General features: G+C 38.8%; 1 protein-coding gene and 1 pseudogene across 1 annotated transcript in view; both read right to left on the reverse strand.

Annotated features, from left to right (window-relative positions):
* LAMC1 (laminin subunit gamma 1) overlaps positions 1-16,478 on the reverse strand; it is a 95,933-nt gene that overhangs the window by 55,064 nt on the left and 24,391 nt on the right. The gene's annotated exons all lie outside the window — the stretch shown is intronic.
* LOC118612985 lies at positions 116-234 on the reverse strand (annotated as a pseudogene).

Genomic DNA, 16,478 nt, shown 5'->3' on the forward strand with positions numbered 1-16,478 from the left:
AGTTATGGACAAATTTAGATTTCTTCTTATTTTTTATTTTTTTTTAGGCAAGGCAATCCTTGGTTGACCTCACAGATTGCAAGGACCTTGTCAGTTTACAATCCCTTATTTTTTAAGCCTACAGCACCTGGTCTTCTTAGGTGGTCTCCCATCCAAGTACTAACCGGGCCCAACCCCGCTTAGCTTCCGAGATGAGACAGGATCAGGCTTGTTCAGGGCGGCATGGCCATAGACTATAGATTTCTTCTTCTGAATAACTAATAAAATACAGTGGGTGTTTCTGACACAATAGACGGATAGAACACGCACACCCTCGACTGCATTTTCTTGCAGTGCTTCTCCTAAAGGTTCACCGTATAAATTGAGTAAAATGCCCAATACTATTACTCTGGATGACAGAATTTTACTAAAGGAGCCTTGTAAGAAACCCACAGACAACTTAACTGAATACATGTACATATAAAGACAAAGACGGGTTCTAAAAACCACATATGCCTGGAAAAAATTTAAAAGGTTCTCCCTTAGATTATCCTTTCAGAAAAGAGAGAATTGCTTTGAATTCTAGTTTTCACAAAGCTTCCCAGTGACTTCATTTTAGACCACAAATTACTATGGGGACATTGAATTAGTTTGAAATGACCTCAAATTAAAAAATACAAGTTTTAGAAGCTTATATAGGACAAACAGAAGGTTTTTTGTTTCGTTTTTTACAAGGCAAAGAAATTAACACAGATTTATGTAATTAACTCTGGAAGGTATGGCTTTAAAATTAAAAGTGACCACTATCATAAATAGTAAGCCTTTTAAAGGACACTTGATTAGGCAGGGATGTGATTATATGGTGAAGGTCGCAAAAGAAGAAATGGTAAAATAGATACTATTGTTATATAAATCAGTATATATGGCATAAGACAAAATTTCCACGCTAGTCATCTCATACAAATTTTAAAAGCATTGTATTACAAACAATTTATTCATGGAAATGAATATACATGGTGTGATCTGAAAAACTGCTGATGGCTAACGAGGGACTCTAACAATCACTGATGTCAACAATATATGTAAAGAATTAGAATAAATGGTTCTAATTCTTTACATAAGATGTAAAAATGTGGAAGACAAGTCTAATTTTTGTGTCACTTAAAATCTTCTTAAAGGGAAAATGAGAAATAGCTGAATATTCGGGGTTGTCTTTTACGCATACTCATGGTAAATTTCGCGTGTGATTCCTTCACAAGAAACGAGATGGTAGCCCAAAGGGGCTTCTGTGTGAGAACGCTTCAGTGCTGAACAGAGCAGGACCCCACCGGTGTCTGTCCGTCCCCGGAGACACCAGCACAAGTCCGGCAGCATGTAACTGGTGGGTACGATCCTTGCATGCAGGTTCCCACGCAGCAGCTACAAGTCAGCCAGGTGTAAGGATGCCTTGTTTGAGACTCTTCCGTCCCCTTTCCATTTTATGCCTACTTGAAAAAGGAACATCAGCTTCAAAGGCAATTCGATCGCCATCAACACGAACACAATGAAACGGCATCAGTATAGAGGCTGGTACGGCACAGCAATGTGGAATGTGCCCTTGGTGGTAACAGAATAACAAGAAGGAAAAGACATCTTTTCCTCTCTCGTGCGCCTTGTGCCGATGCAAAAAAGCATCCCCTTGCTTTGCTTCCTCCAAAGACCTCCACCTACGCAAGGCACTGTGAGAGCCAAAAATGTGGGGGGACAGCAGGAATGTGAGCATCTGGCTAGTGGCGTGAGCTGTGCGTGCTAAGGCCAGAGAGCCCTTGCTCCACAGTTAACAGGACAGAGATGACGCTGTCCACGCCAAGGCTCGCGCTGGGGGGACGGCACCAGGAAACTTCCCTGAGTCTGAAGAGTTCTGACCAAAGTCACAGTTCTCGCTGCAACTCCCGGCACTGAGATACGGTTGGCACTGACCCTAATAGGCCCCAAATTAAGCCATGTTTGGTGGTCCAGGCACATGCCTGGAATGCCACAGATATTTTCATCAATACTAACGTAATGAAGGCATCGGTGCTGTCATCTCACGAACGACATGACTATTTCCAACGACGGGTCCAAAGCGTGAGACGCGGTTTCTGGATGAGCTGCGCCACTCTGGAAAAGGGAAGCTTCTGGGACGTCCCCGCCCTTCGGCTGCCCCTCTCAGGGACCTGCATGCATGCGCACATACGTCACACACCACGGTCAACCGTTCACCCTGACCCTACAAACTTCACGGTCATTTGCCAAAATGATATCCTCACAAGGAAGTTGGCAAAATTACATTTGGCATACCAATCTCCTCGGGATTTAAAAGCATTACTGCTCTCATTCACTGTTGGTAGGAATGCAAAATGCTACGGTCATTTTGTAAGACAGTTTGGCAGTGTCTTACAAAACTAACCATGCTCTTACCAAATGATCTAACAACTGTACTTGATATTTAACCAAATGAGGTAAAAAATCTATGTCCACCAAAAACCTGCACATAGATGTTTACAGCAGCTTAAATAATAATTGACAAAACTTGGAACAACCAACATGCCCTGCAGCAGGTGAATTAATAAGCTGTGGTACACCTATACAACAGAATATCATTCGGCAACAAAAAGAAATGAGTTATCAAACCATGAAAAGACATGGAGCAACTTTAAATGCATATGACTAAATTAAATAAGCCAATCTGAAAAGGCTACGGATTGTATGATTCCAACCACATTACATTCTGAAAAAGAAAGACTATGGTGACAGTAAAAGATCGGTGGATGCTAAGAATTTGGGAGAAGAGAAGGATGAATGGGTAGAGCAAAGAGAAATTTAGGGGAGTAAAACTATTTCGTATGATACTGTAATGGTGGTTATGTGTCATTAAATAAAAACGTTTATGTTTCTATTAAGTAGAATTCCATGGACTCTAAAGATTGGCAGGAGTGGTTAGTTATTTCAAACAAAATCATCTGATCTGCAGCTTTTCCAATGTGGAAATGTAATTTTTATCAGTCTATAAAATGCCAATTAGGCTCCTGGGAACTGACTTGTGCCAACCGAACTCAACCAAGTTGATTTATACACCGTAAACAACCACAGGTTCATTTTTGATGAAAGCTATTTTTGTCGAAACAGGAGCAGATACCTGCACAGGGCAAGTCCTCGCAGAAGACCAAAGTGGAGATCAGAAGGTTGCTTAGTGAGCAGAGATTTGGGGCAAACGGGATCTTGATAGGCATCAGTTCTATCAAGCAATGGCAAACTGCCCTCCTCTAGTCATCAGACCGGTCGTCTAAAATTAGAGCACTCTCTCTCCCAAAGAATGAGACACGGATTAAAATGTTTACTCTTCATCTCTCCTTTTTCAATGTCCCTTATGTATCACTAGAACTTCTGCTGTTACAGTTTCCTATACTCATTACATGTCACGATCTCCTTACTCTCACAATGCTGCCTTTAACAGTATAAAAATGAGCTAAAATGATTCCATCTATTATAGGTTTAGTTTTCTCACCCTAATTCCGGATTTGGGAATTTAAGGATCGTATCTCATTCCTGAAGCTTTGAGATTTAAGAGCATTTAAAAACCCAATTAACATTCCAATGTGATACACCTTTCCACTTAACATCTTATCTCCAATGCAGAAATTTGTAGGATCTATAACTAGTCAAAAAACACATATATACATGTTTTATACATATAAAAGATATATATAAAAGATATATATATATATAAAAGTTCCTGTAAAAACAATCTTTCTGAACCAGTGTCTTTCATAACTTTAATCTGTATCGAAAATATCAAGGAAAATGCACATTAAAATACGAACACATACACAAGCAAACAAATGAAAAGCAAAACACAACTCTTAACAGTTAAGAAAAAAATAACACCGGAGGTGAAAAAAAATCTAAGAAAGAACTTCATTGCCTCAAACAAGTACACTCCAAAGAGATGAGAGAGAAAACTGGTCAGAGCCAGTCCACGTGAGCAACAGAGCTGAGCAGAAATGACTGAAGAGGGAAGAGCTCCGAGAAAAAGCATCCTCGTACACAGCACGGTCCTCAGCCACGAGTCATCCCCCGTTCAAAGCAACGCAACAGGATTACCCCTGGGACCACTACATAAAAAATGCTACGGGATTATTCTGCCAGGTACTTCAAAGGAATTCCTACTTCCCCAAAACTTTTAGCAAATGTACCTTTAAAAAAAAAAGTGGAGGGGCAATTTAGGTTTGAGACTTTGCATTTTTAGGTCCTTTCTACTGTTCTAAATCAGAAAAGGAAAAAAAAAAAAAAGCTACCACATTGTTCTCCAAAGCACTTCTTAATGATACCAGTCTTGGCCTTTTCAGGCTACTTCAAGAGAGTACAGTGAAGAAGTCAGTCACCAGGCAACAACTAACAGCAATAGGACCTTCTTTAAATAAGTTGGGCATAATGTTAAAATACTTTTCTGTGTTTAAATATTTACAAGACATGGAATGGTGATGGGGGAAGCATGTTGTGGTCTCTAAGACAGTTTATATCTTGCACGTGCACAAACGCTGTGAATGCCAAGTGACTTTCTGTCAACATTTAAACCAAAGCTTCCATATGCAGTGATCCAAGTTACAACGATGATAAGAGTACATTCACATTAACTGATGACAGAAAAGCAAGAACAATGAATAGCGACGGGCATTGCTCTGATGTGGTACTAGAGGAAGCGTGGTCCAGGTACACTGTCTCATCCTCGAGGTGTGAAGCAGGATGTGCTGACGCGGGAAGGCTGGGACTCAGTCATCACAGAACGAAGGAAGGGAGAAGGGAGGTCAACCCCTACCGCCTCACCGCCCCAACCTCCAGCTTGGCTCCTCTGTCTCCCCAGGCTGATAGACAAAAATGACAAAGCTTGATGAATAGAGTCAGTGGACACGTTAAGGGAATAAAATATAACTACTGAGGCGTTTTCTCTCAGGTTTCTCATTCTTCACCAAAAATCCCATGACAGCAATTTTTTTGCTCCTTACTACTAAAAATAAAAATGACAAGGCTCAGTTATTCAAAAGGCCCTTCTTCTCTACTCAAGGATAAAGGAGAATGAAAGGGAGCTGAAGGCATTAACGTCAGAGTGCCTAACAACCACAAAAAAAAAAAAAAAAAAAAAAAAGCTTGGAAAGCCCATAGCCTTTCGCGGAGTGAATAGATTTTTCATTTCCACCCTTCTAACCACTGTGGAGGCATATTTACAGATTCACTGTTGGAAAAGACTGGCCAAGAAAAGTTCTTCTCTTTACAATAGCTATAAGATCTGGTACAATGACGGAATGAGGTTTTGTGATACATTGCTTATGACAGCTGCAGAAACATTTATAGAAATTGGCCAGACAACATGATGTCAAATCCACTGATTTCATACACCCCAGTGCACCCAGAGATTAAGAAACTGTTACTGTACTATCCCCGTCCCTTCCTCTCCACCCCGGAGGAGGCTGAGAGTCACAAGCCAGACAAACATTTCAGAATTTGAAGATTCGTTTTAAAGGAAATCAAGTTTTAAGACTTTCCAAGAATATGAGACTTCTCTCTACCAAGTGCGTGTAGCCATTCATTCCAACCACCATACTACAGAGTACCTGACATGGGCTAACTCCAGAAGCTGTAAATTCTCTATCTCTGGGGAAGGACAGGAGAGGCACGTGATTTCTATCCAAAATAAGCAAACGAGATAGTCCACTGGGATGTGTGGGAAAAGATATTAGAAACTCTATTTACACTTAGCTTTGTCTTATCCTTCTAAACTTTTTATTTATTATACTTATATATGTATTACAATAATATATACAGGGATCATTTATAAATAAATCAATATACATGTATTATGGGTGTATGCCAAGAAATCTTTTTCTGCCAGTGTGCATGATCAAAAAGGTTAGAGACCACAGGGCCTGACAGTCATTTGTAGCCCATGCCCGAAGGGACTCAAACATTGGGTAGGACTCTGAGCTAATCTGAGAGTTTACTTCCTCATGTTAAATGCTTTTCGCTCTTGCTGAAATGTATCTGTAATTTTAATTACATGTTTGGAAGACAGTTTCCATTTGAGAAGAAAATATAAGCACTGGATACACCTTATTTCAGTATGATTCTTTTAGACTTAAGTGGGATTCAGACTGTGTTTGAATTTGGGAGGAAATAAGTTTCTTAAAAAATTAAATGAGATATAGTCCGATCTGTATATCCAAAGGTAGACAAATGAAAGAGATTTTTAATTGCTTCTATTCAGCTACCTGATATTTAGCTAAACTTTTATTTTTCACTCTGACAGCACTGAATGGAGAATTTCTGAGACTCCAATAAGACTGTGAATTAAAATGTAAAATTAACAGGCCGGAATACAAAAGACAACATTATCTAAAACATAAAATGTCAAAATCCTCTCTGATGGAGAGGAGGGAAAAGGTCTTCTAGGTTCAGCTCTTCCTTCCATACGTCTCGACCTCCTCTTCATTAATGAAGCACGTGACTCAGGCTGAGTATCATTGTACAAACACGTCCATACAAAACATGTCCTCTCTTCTCAAGGTCCCTATGGACAAAAGTCTTCCACAGCCTGACAGCTTCAGCTGTAAACCGGGACCCTGTGAAGGCGAGGAAAGCTAATAAGCCACACTTATGTGGCTTTACACACATTTGCATGTTAGGCATAATCGAAGAGTGAACCACGCACACTGTATAGTAAACTTGTATGGATGTGCTTTTTAGACCATAGTGTGTGTTTTCTATGTGCAAATATCATTCCTGGACTCTGAATACTCAGCCTTTTCTAAGCTGTAGGTTCACAGAGCTTAAGAGAAGAAGAGCATAAAAAGTACAATTAAATTCATCACTTTTCTTTATAAAAATACTATGTAAATGACCAAAATTTATGCATTCTCAATGTCAATGACTTGTAAGTCTATGAAACACACATATGCTAATGCTACTAGGTGTATGATTTGAGTAATTTCATAATTAATTTCAATTAAATTTTCTTTAGAATTCTTCCAGAGAATAGAAAAATATAGAATACTTTTCAACTCACCTTATGAAACCCGTATAACTTCGATACCAAATCATATAGGGGCAGGATGAGTAAGAAAAATTATAGGCCATTATCGCTTATGAAATCAATGTCAAACATCCAGCAAATTAAATCCAACGATGCATTTTTTCAGGTCTAGAATTACGTAGCTGTTTTCTAATTTATGTCACTTTTTTGTTGTTTCCCATGTCCTGAAGACATCTTCAAACTTGTCCTTTCTCCTGAGGATACAACATATTTTACAGACTGCGTCTAGTAATTTCAATACCTGATATGTGTGCTTACTCCTCTTGCCTATTAATTTGCTGGTTATCTTTCATTATATCTTTTTTTCCTATATGTATCGTTATCTTTGACTATGTGTTAGACATCATGATTAAAAATACACATACACATACAAATATATACACTCGCAACTACATATATGTGAATAATTTGAGACCTAGTGTCTTTCCCCAAAAGAATGTTCAATTGCTTATGCCAGGCACCTAGGAGCGGCACCAACCTGACTCGACCATAATCTAAATAGAAAGCTTGAGTGCCCCTGGATCACACAGGTGGTGCAAAGCTGGCTCTAAGTCTATTTGTAGGATGGTATGTTTCTGTTTCCCCCTTATCCAGAAGATGAAAGTCTTGTAGAGAATCAGCAGACAAGTTTGGGGGGTTATCAAACTGCCTATCTTTGCCAAGTTCTAAATTTTGACTCTGTCTCCCTTGCACCTCCGAGGCTGCCAAAACCTTTGTTTTGTAGCGATTTCTTTCAGATTGCAAAATGCACTTAAGGCTTACCTCTGTGGTTCCTGCCTCTTCTTAGGTTTATACCCACAAATTCCTACCGATGTTGTTAATGCTTTGAGCTGTTCTTTTTTTTTCGCTTGTTGAAAAGACTGTGCTAAAAAACCAAGGTGAACATTACCAGAGGCAGAAGTAGGTCCTCTCTGGTAACATATAAAAATATTCTGCAGTATGTCCAAGTTGGGCTTATTCCAAGGTCTCTGTGAAAGGAATAAAGTGTTTGAGGACCAGTGGAATGAGGGGTTCCCTGGCTGTCACTGAAGCGGAGCTATACACACAGTTAGCCAGGACCTGTGGCGTCTAAGACTGTCAGAGAGCTGTCTGCGGACCTTGCGAGGGCCACTTGAAATGAATTAAATGTCCCCAAGCTTCACAGTCTTTGGAATGTGTTAGAGTAAGATTTTATCTACACTCAGGAGTTCATCATGGTCACATTACCACAGATCCTGCCTCCAAATAACAGACTTCGGAAAGGGAAACGTTACCTACATGCTATTATTTGTTCTTAGCTCCAAATTAAACAGTTCCCTTAATTCTCGAGAGATTTTTTTTTTATATCATTTAAAAAAACATAAAAATTCCCCACGTTCACCCAGCCATCTGGACCATGAGTAAGTAGGAGTAATAAGCTTCCACTCTAAATACAGTCAAGTCTCATTATTCTTGGTCAGTATGTTGTTATAAATACTGACTATACTATCTCTATTATTATTTTAAATTACAGCTATATCTGGGTACAGTTTCAATTTTCAAGTGAGAAACCTCACAAGGGAATAGCTACAGAACACAATGTATTTCCTCCAGCCACGTGTACAAAAAACACCTACACAGGGGCAAGTCCAAGTTACTCATTATGTCTCTTCCTTCATCAATCACCAATTCCCTAATCTGACAACGTTTATGTGTCTACACGCACGTCGGCTTTCAAACTTAGAGCCTTGAGAGACATTTCCTGAATCAGCCTTTTGTGGAACGACGACAACAAAAAAATCTGCTTCCTGACATATAAAACACGATTTCCTAAACAGCAGTCTTGAAAAGTACTGTCGCTTTGTATAGCTCCGGCAGGTGGCAGGGTGTGATGAAACAGGAAGAGAACAAATGTCTCCCACACAAAACCGCGGACCACCATGGGCGTCGGCATGCAACTGCGCATCTTCAGCATCCGACCTCGGCACGCAACTGCGCATCTTCAGCATCCGACCTCGGCACGCAACTGCGCATCTTCAGCATCCGACTTCGGCGTGCAGCTCCACATCTTCAGCATCCGATCGGCCGCCCTCCGTAGGATTTCTCATCCTTTATCTCACCCCTACTCACTGCTCAGTCACCCTTTCACCTGACGATTCTTTACTTATTAATTCTTTACATGTTAACAGAAGAAATTTGCCAAGGGTGATGTTACAATGAGAAAGACTCCACTGAATTCAGGGAGGGAAAAAAATCCTAATTCCTAAAACTAATAACGACAATAATTCCAAATTCTATAAATTAAAAGCATATCTTCTCCTTACGCCCCAAATTAAAAAAAATATAACATTGATATCTATAGGAACTGTTAAACCCCTTTATCCTAACCACCTCTAAAGAGTACAGGTTCCCTAATTACCAGCTTGATAGAGCATTTCTTCCACTTACATTTGTAAAAATCAAATAAGAGCTTCTACTTTACCACCTTAGAGATCAAAGTGTCTGAGTAAATATAAACGGTGGTATACCCATGAGATCATGACCCAGACAACAAAGGAAGAACACACAGATATTATCATCGCCCAAAAAGCTGGAAGCACCCCATGAACACCTGAGCACCCACAAAGCATCTCAGTCACCCCAACAGCACGACAGGCCAGAGAGATGCTTGAGAGAGCCAGGGCTGAGAACCCGACAAGAGGGGCTCAGCTCTGACGCCCTAACTGAAGCGCTGGTCTCTGTCCCTTTACTTAAAATCCCCCAACTTTTAGAAAATACAAATCTGGTCATTTCATTCCCTTGTTCAGATCTTCCAATAATTTCCGAAAGCGCACTGGACTTAAAAAACTCCTTAACGTGTGGCAGAAAAGATTTTCATAGCCGAGTCTATGTATCTCTTACCTAATTCTACACACACCCTACAATCCAGCACATTCATGCATCTGTCCATTCAATCATTCTTTGAGTAATTATTTATGAAGAATCTACTCTGTGCTGGGCATGGTGCCATTCCAAACTTTATACTTAAAATTACTCAACCAGATAGTTCTCTTTTTGGACTCAGTGGCTTTGCCTGTCTACCTGGAATGCCTTCTCTATCTTTTACCTCTACTTCCTTATTCTCTAGACTATGTGTGACATGGTAAATGAATTAACTCGATATTTATTAGATAAATAAAAAATGTACAAAACCCAAGAGATTTGGATTGATGAGCCAAGTAGAACATGCCTGGTGAGCTCTCTCAGAAAATGAGTCGATTTTTATTGATACATAATTCATACTATAAAATGCACCAATTTAAATTATATAGTTCACAGGGCTGTGCAGCCATCGGCACTAACCAATTCCAGAACATTTTTATCACCCCAAAAGGAACCCCATACGCTTTAGTAGTCATCCCCCATTCCCTCTCCCCCTAGCTCCTGGCCACACTAATCTACTTTCTATCTCTATGGATTTTGGTACATTTCTCATCACAGGTAAATACCTTAATTATTTAAAAGTTTTTGAAAACATCCTAACAAGAAACTTAGCTAACATATTCACTAAGACTTCTCACTCACTGATTCTATGGCAGGGCCCCCAAAGAATGGGGCAGAAACAAATCAACACACCGCGAACTCCCAAAACTCTGCGATGATGGCCCCAGACACAGTCCCTCTCCGCTCCTCACCTCATTCGACTGAGCGTCACTGCCATGCACAGCTGTGGAGTCCTTCAGGGGTAAAAGGGGAGGAACAAGGCTGACAAGGCCACTTACTTGAAGGTGAGGAGAGAGGAGAGATCAACAACAACAAAATGCTTAAACCTAAACACAAATCTGACAAAGAACTATGTCAGGTTAAAACCTTAACTCGGCTTGGGATGACAATGGTAAGAGCTAACACTGAGTACTCACTATGTGTCAGTTTGAAAACCTGTTACAAGTATCTCTTTCCTTCATCCTCCCGACAGCCCTCTAACATAGGTATTATTAACAGCCTCATTTTAAATATAGGTAATTGAGGCGACAGGGGGATTAGAATCCAGGCAGCTGGGCTGCAAGGCCCGTAAAATCTTCTCCCTGACATCATGAGCCTATTCTGAGTTCTCTCAATTTTTCCCATTCAAATCAAATCAGGAGCGTAAATACTAGTTATGGTTAAATATATTTCAGTGACTTTCCAAGAAAAACACTAACAGGTATGTTTTGAACCCTGAAAAACAGCAAAATCTTAAACAGCATGCTGTTTCTTTATACAAACTAGTAAACAGGTACTAGTTTACTGCCAAATAAACTATCTTTAGTTTACGAAAAAGAGACAAAATTAAGAAATTGTTAATAAATTAAACTTATAATTAAAACATACATACTGCGATGGGGAATTTTATGTGTCATCTTGGCTAAACTGTGGTACACAGATGGCTGGTCAAATATCAGCCTACTTGTTGCTGTGCAGGTATTTTTTAGATGTGATTAACGTTTAAATCAGTAGACTCTGAGTAAAGCAGATTACCCTCCATAGCATGGGTGGGCCTCATCTAATCAGTCGAAGGTCTTAAGAGCAAAGACTAAAGTTCCCTAAAAAAAAAAAAGAATTTTGTCTAAAAACTGCAACGTAGAAATTCCGGATGAGTTTCCAGGTTTCAGACTCAAGACTGCAATATAAATTCTTAACTGAATTTCCACCTTGCTGGCCTGTCCCCACAAACATGTGAGCCAATTCCTTAAAATAAATAATAAATAAATAAACACACAGTGAGATTTATGTACTTATGTATTAAAAACTGATTTACACATGCACACGACTGATATATATGTTTGCATGTGTATATGTGTACCTATCTTTTATCAGTTCTGTTTCTCTGGAGGACCTTAACTTACGTATATACTTACATGTATTACATATAAATTTTTACCACCAAATGCATTAACTTATGCAGACGAGTTCATCTGCTCTTATGCAAACATTAGGAAAATTCTCTTCCACCTCTGTGGTACATCTTAACTTATACAAAGGTGCCTTTAATTAGGTTGGTTTGGGTTCTGCTCTGTCTTCATGTGAACTCCGTTTCAGGCTTGTCCACTGGTGTAAAATTTTATAAGCATGCACACTATCACTGTCCTTGTGTGTCACAGTCAAGTGCCGGAGAAAGCCTCAACACACCTATTCACCTGGTACCTCCACTTGCCACAGTATAAGAGTCAATCCTACAATAATAAAGATGTTAACCCGCCTTGCTTCATAATACCTCAATACGGATTTAAAGTTTTGGATCTTACTGTCTTTTATACTTACAACTTGACAATCAAAAGTTAAGTACTTTACTATTGAAAGTAAATGACCATAACATAGAATGAGCTATGCGAGAGGCAAACATATCCAAAAAAAAAGAAGGAAGAAAAAAAAAAAAACTACATGGCATCAAGTCAGATGGATGAGCATGCTATTACAGAAATAAAATTAATAGCATTACCTCATACCGCCACCCAAGGAAGATTCCGAGCAAGAACATCCTTTGCATATAAGTTTATTCCATGTCTGAAATTAGCTAAACTCTTTAAAGTAATTCAATCTTAAGAGATAGATGTGCCTCTGGCCTTGCTTGTTTTTGTAATGTGTTTATGCAGAAAAAATATATAAGGAAGATTTACAAGTAATTATATTGTACTGTTTAAAGCAATGAGGGAAAAGACCATAGGAGTAGCGCAGCCCTATAAAGTAACTGCTAAGATGCTCAATAAGAAGCATCAGATGTCAGCATCTTCCAAATAGTAACAGACAATGCCCTTAAAGCTATCAAGTTCACTAAGTCATTTTTGAAACATTCATTTTCCAGGGTGTCTAGACCCATACATAACAGACCTCAGCTTGCTATCGGCTCTGAGGCGATGTGCTGATTTGAACATTTCTAATGAGTTTAAAATCCTTTTTGGCTGATAAAGCCTATTAATTAACTCTCTGACACAGAACATGTATGCATTAAATGATTTGCCTGTCCTGCTGAACAAACTCCAATCTATACCAAAGACTGCAAACAAGTGTGTTAGTTTGGAATCAACATGTAAAACAAAATAGAACTATCCTGAAACCTTGAGTGAAAAGCTGATAGACTTTTGATTTTCTGTTAAGTTACCATGAACATCTTACAATGTTACAAGGTCTATTCAAAAACTGTTCTCTACCAGTCACTAATGAAACTGCTTGTGGAGGCATTCACTAGCTACCTGTCTGCCTCCCACCACCAATCAAATGAACTTAACTGATAAGTAATGTGAACATCACTAGATATACTTAGTAATTCAACTTTGAAACAAAACTTCCTACTATTTCTCCTTCAAGTTTTCTGGGTCAATGTAATCAGACGCTGCCCTGAAACTGCAGGACAAGCTACTTAAAGATCCACACTGTAATGTTTAACTCTCTAATAATATTGATGCAGATTAAGAAAAAAAAAAAGCTATTAGAATTATCATCTGAGTGACTTTGAACTTTTACTTTGCAGACAAAATCTGTATAGGAATAAGTGATAAAATGAAACTGACTAAAGATAGAAACAATTCTCAACCTGAAATTTAGTGTACTTAAAGAAAATAAATGTATATAACTGAACACATCTGTTTTATGCATCAGGAGTTCAATTTCATTGGATAAAACTAAGTCTGAGAACTGTGATATGCCAATGTGCCAGGTTACCTGGGAATATTCAAGAAGATACAGTCTACCTTCTCCACCCCTTCCCAATTACACACAGAGACACGATTCAACTGCCCAAAGCCTTACTTTCCTTAACAAACTAAAATTATTAATATTTACCAGGTGTTGTGAGCATTCAATACAATGTCTGTGAAGCACCTAGCTCTCCTTCCCTTCTTATAAGACCTGAGTGTGTTCCCCTCAATATCAAGTGAAATTGAGAGAGAGAAGTTTATCAAAGAGATCATTTATTTTGCAACATACAAGTTCACAGAACAAAACTTGACCTCTGATTAGAATTCCTGCTGACGTTTTTCATAATCCATGAAAAAGACCTTACAGAAATATCTCAAAAAGTAAATAAATACAAAATAAATAAAATGTGAAAGATGTAGACTTTTAAAAAAAGGAAAAAAAGATACTGTTTTCCAATAAACACTGTCTACAACAATTATGACAAAATGTCAGGAAGCCATGCTAAAATACGGAAACTATATGGACACCTTGTAAATGACAAGGAGAATTGACGAATTATTTCCCAAGTTTCCTTCTGGGCCCACAGCCCAGCAGAGATGAGCCTAGAACAAAAAAATTAATTAAAAAAAAAAAAAAAGCCAAAGAGAAGAGTTATTATAGAAAGAACTTCTGTTAATCTTTGAAAAATCAGGGTAGAAAGCATCAGATTTAGGTGGAGTTTTTAGACACCAATGCCAAAGACTCAAATGGGAAGGACTTTACTTTTGAAGGGAAGAAGGGGGAAAAAGCACCCTGGCAAACCAAAATGTGAGAAATCTAAAGCGAACTAGTTTGCCAGATTTGTGGTTTGTTGTTTTAAATGTCTCTCCTCTTGCCTTTCTCAGCTCTCATTAACTCACATCTGGATTGCTAAAATAATTTAACTAGTATTCCAGGATCCAAACCTTTCCTCATTCCAAACCATCCACCCCTTACACAAACTTTCCTGTAACTCTGCTATGTAACCATGTCACTCCTCTGAACAAAAAAAGAAAAACCTAAAATGGCTCCATTCCATAACATCTCAATTCTTCTACTTCATATTAAAGCCTTCCAAATGCAGTGATCACACCTTCCTATCCTTTACACAACCCTATTTCCCAACAAAAATACTTCTTTCCAATTAAACTGTCTCATTCTTCCCATTAAAATAATGCTAATTCCGTATCCTTGTCTTGCTCATGCTGTTATATCACCTTAGGATAAACTTTAATAAAAATAATTTCTATTTTCATTCATTCATTCATTCAAGCATTTAATGATCATCTACAATGCGTTTGGCACTGATCTACTGCTAGAGATACAAAGGTGACTAAGACCTGCTCCTTGACCTCCGGGGATATAATGATTATTGAGTGAGTCAGACATGTAAACATCACATTAGGACACAGTTTAGCAACTGCTGTGATATTGTGTACGGGGTACTATGGAAACGCATGGAAGCAGTGATTCACCATAAGGGAAGGTAGGAGATGGGGGGGGCCGTGGTCCAGGAGATGGGATCTGAATGAAGTCTTGAAGGATGACTCACAGGGAGTGGTGGACAGGATAAAGGGACAAGTGCTATTTGAGGGGAAAAAATGAACATGTACACCATACTCCAGGAGCTACAAGAGATTCAGATGACTAAACTACAAGAAGTAAAGCTGGAAAGTACATCCAAGTAGGCTCGAACTTCTTGATACGTGATGAGGAACCAAAGATGATTTTTAAGCAGTAACTAGATCAGATGCGATGTTTTTAAATGCTTGCTCTGAAAAGACTGCTTTCAAGATCAACAGACGGTTAATTTTTATGTATCGACTGGGGCAAGGGGTGCTCGGGTTACACGTTATCTCTAGGTGTGTCTGTGAGGGTGTCTCCAGACGACATCAGCATTCGAACCGGTGGACTCAGGAAAGCAGACGCTCCTACCTCCGAGCAGGTTTCTTATTCTGCTAATACAGCCACCTCTAAATATGGATGCTTTGCTTGTAGGGCTTGAGTTAGAGGCCATTTCACTACCAGCTGATTCTAAGAAAGTCACGAGACAAGCCGGAGGCTGCAGGGAACAGAATGGAAGCAATTATCTAAGTTAAATTTACACTAAGCTGAAATTCACAACAAAACAGATCTGGACCTAGTAGTGCTATCTTGCAAGAAAATCTTTGGAGCCTTTACTCCAAGGGAAGAAAATTTCGCATTATAACGCAGAACAAGATACAGATATTACTGACTTGAAAAGCCTTTAGCTGCTCAGATTGGAGCCCATGGGTTTTCTCTTTAATAAACGCATAAGTAGCTTTTTGTTGGTGGCTTTTTGTAATTTTTTTTCCTCCTCCATTAATCACCTTCTTTCACCCTCCAGGGAAACCAAGTGGGTGGGCAAAAAAATTCCTGGAGGTTTTCAGGAAGGTACTCAGAGCATCCACACCCACAGACATAAAAAACACTTTGAGTCTACATAAACAGTCTTAGGAGGTAATTTGCTTAACAAAAAATATTAGTATGAGTAAAGATAAAATATTTACATATTGAGACATAAGGAAATGTTACAGAAAAATGTTACAGGAAGGGTGTATAAGAACTACCACTTAAACCTGAATCCTTTAAGATGTGTTTTCTAAGGATTTACTCACACACCAGACTCTCAAATCACTGAATCCACCATTCTTCCTTTCAATGAGTGTTTTTTGGGCACAAAAAACAGCACAGTTCACTATTATCTATTATATACATTATAATAACTACAAAGAAACAAGAT

Source organism: Rousettus aegyptiacus, unplaced genomic scaffold, assembly GCF_014176215.1.
Source record: "Rousettus aegyptiacus isolate mRouAeg1 unplaced genomic scaffold, mRouAeg1.p scaffold_m13_p_17, whole genome shotgun sequence".
Taxonomy (NCBI): domain Eukaryota; kingdom Metazoa; phylum Chordata; class Mammalia; order Chiroptera; family Pteropodidae; genus Rousettus; species Rousettus aegyptiacus.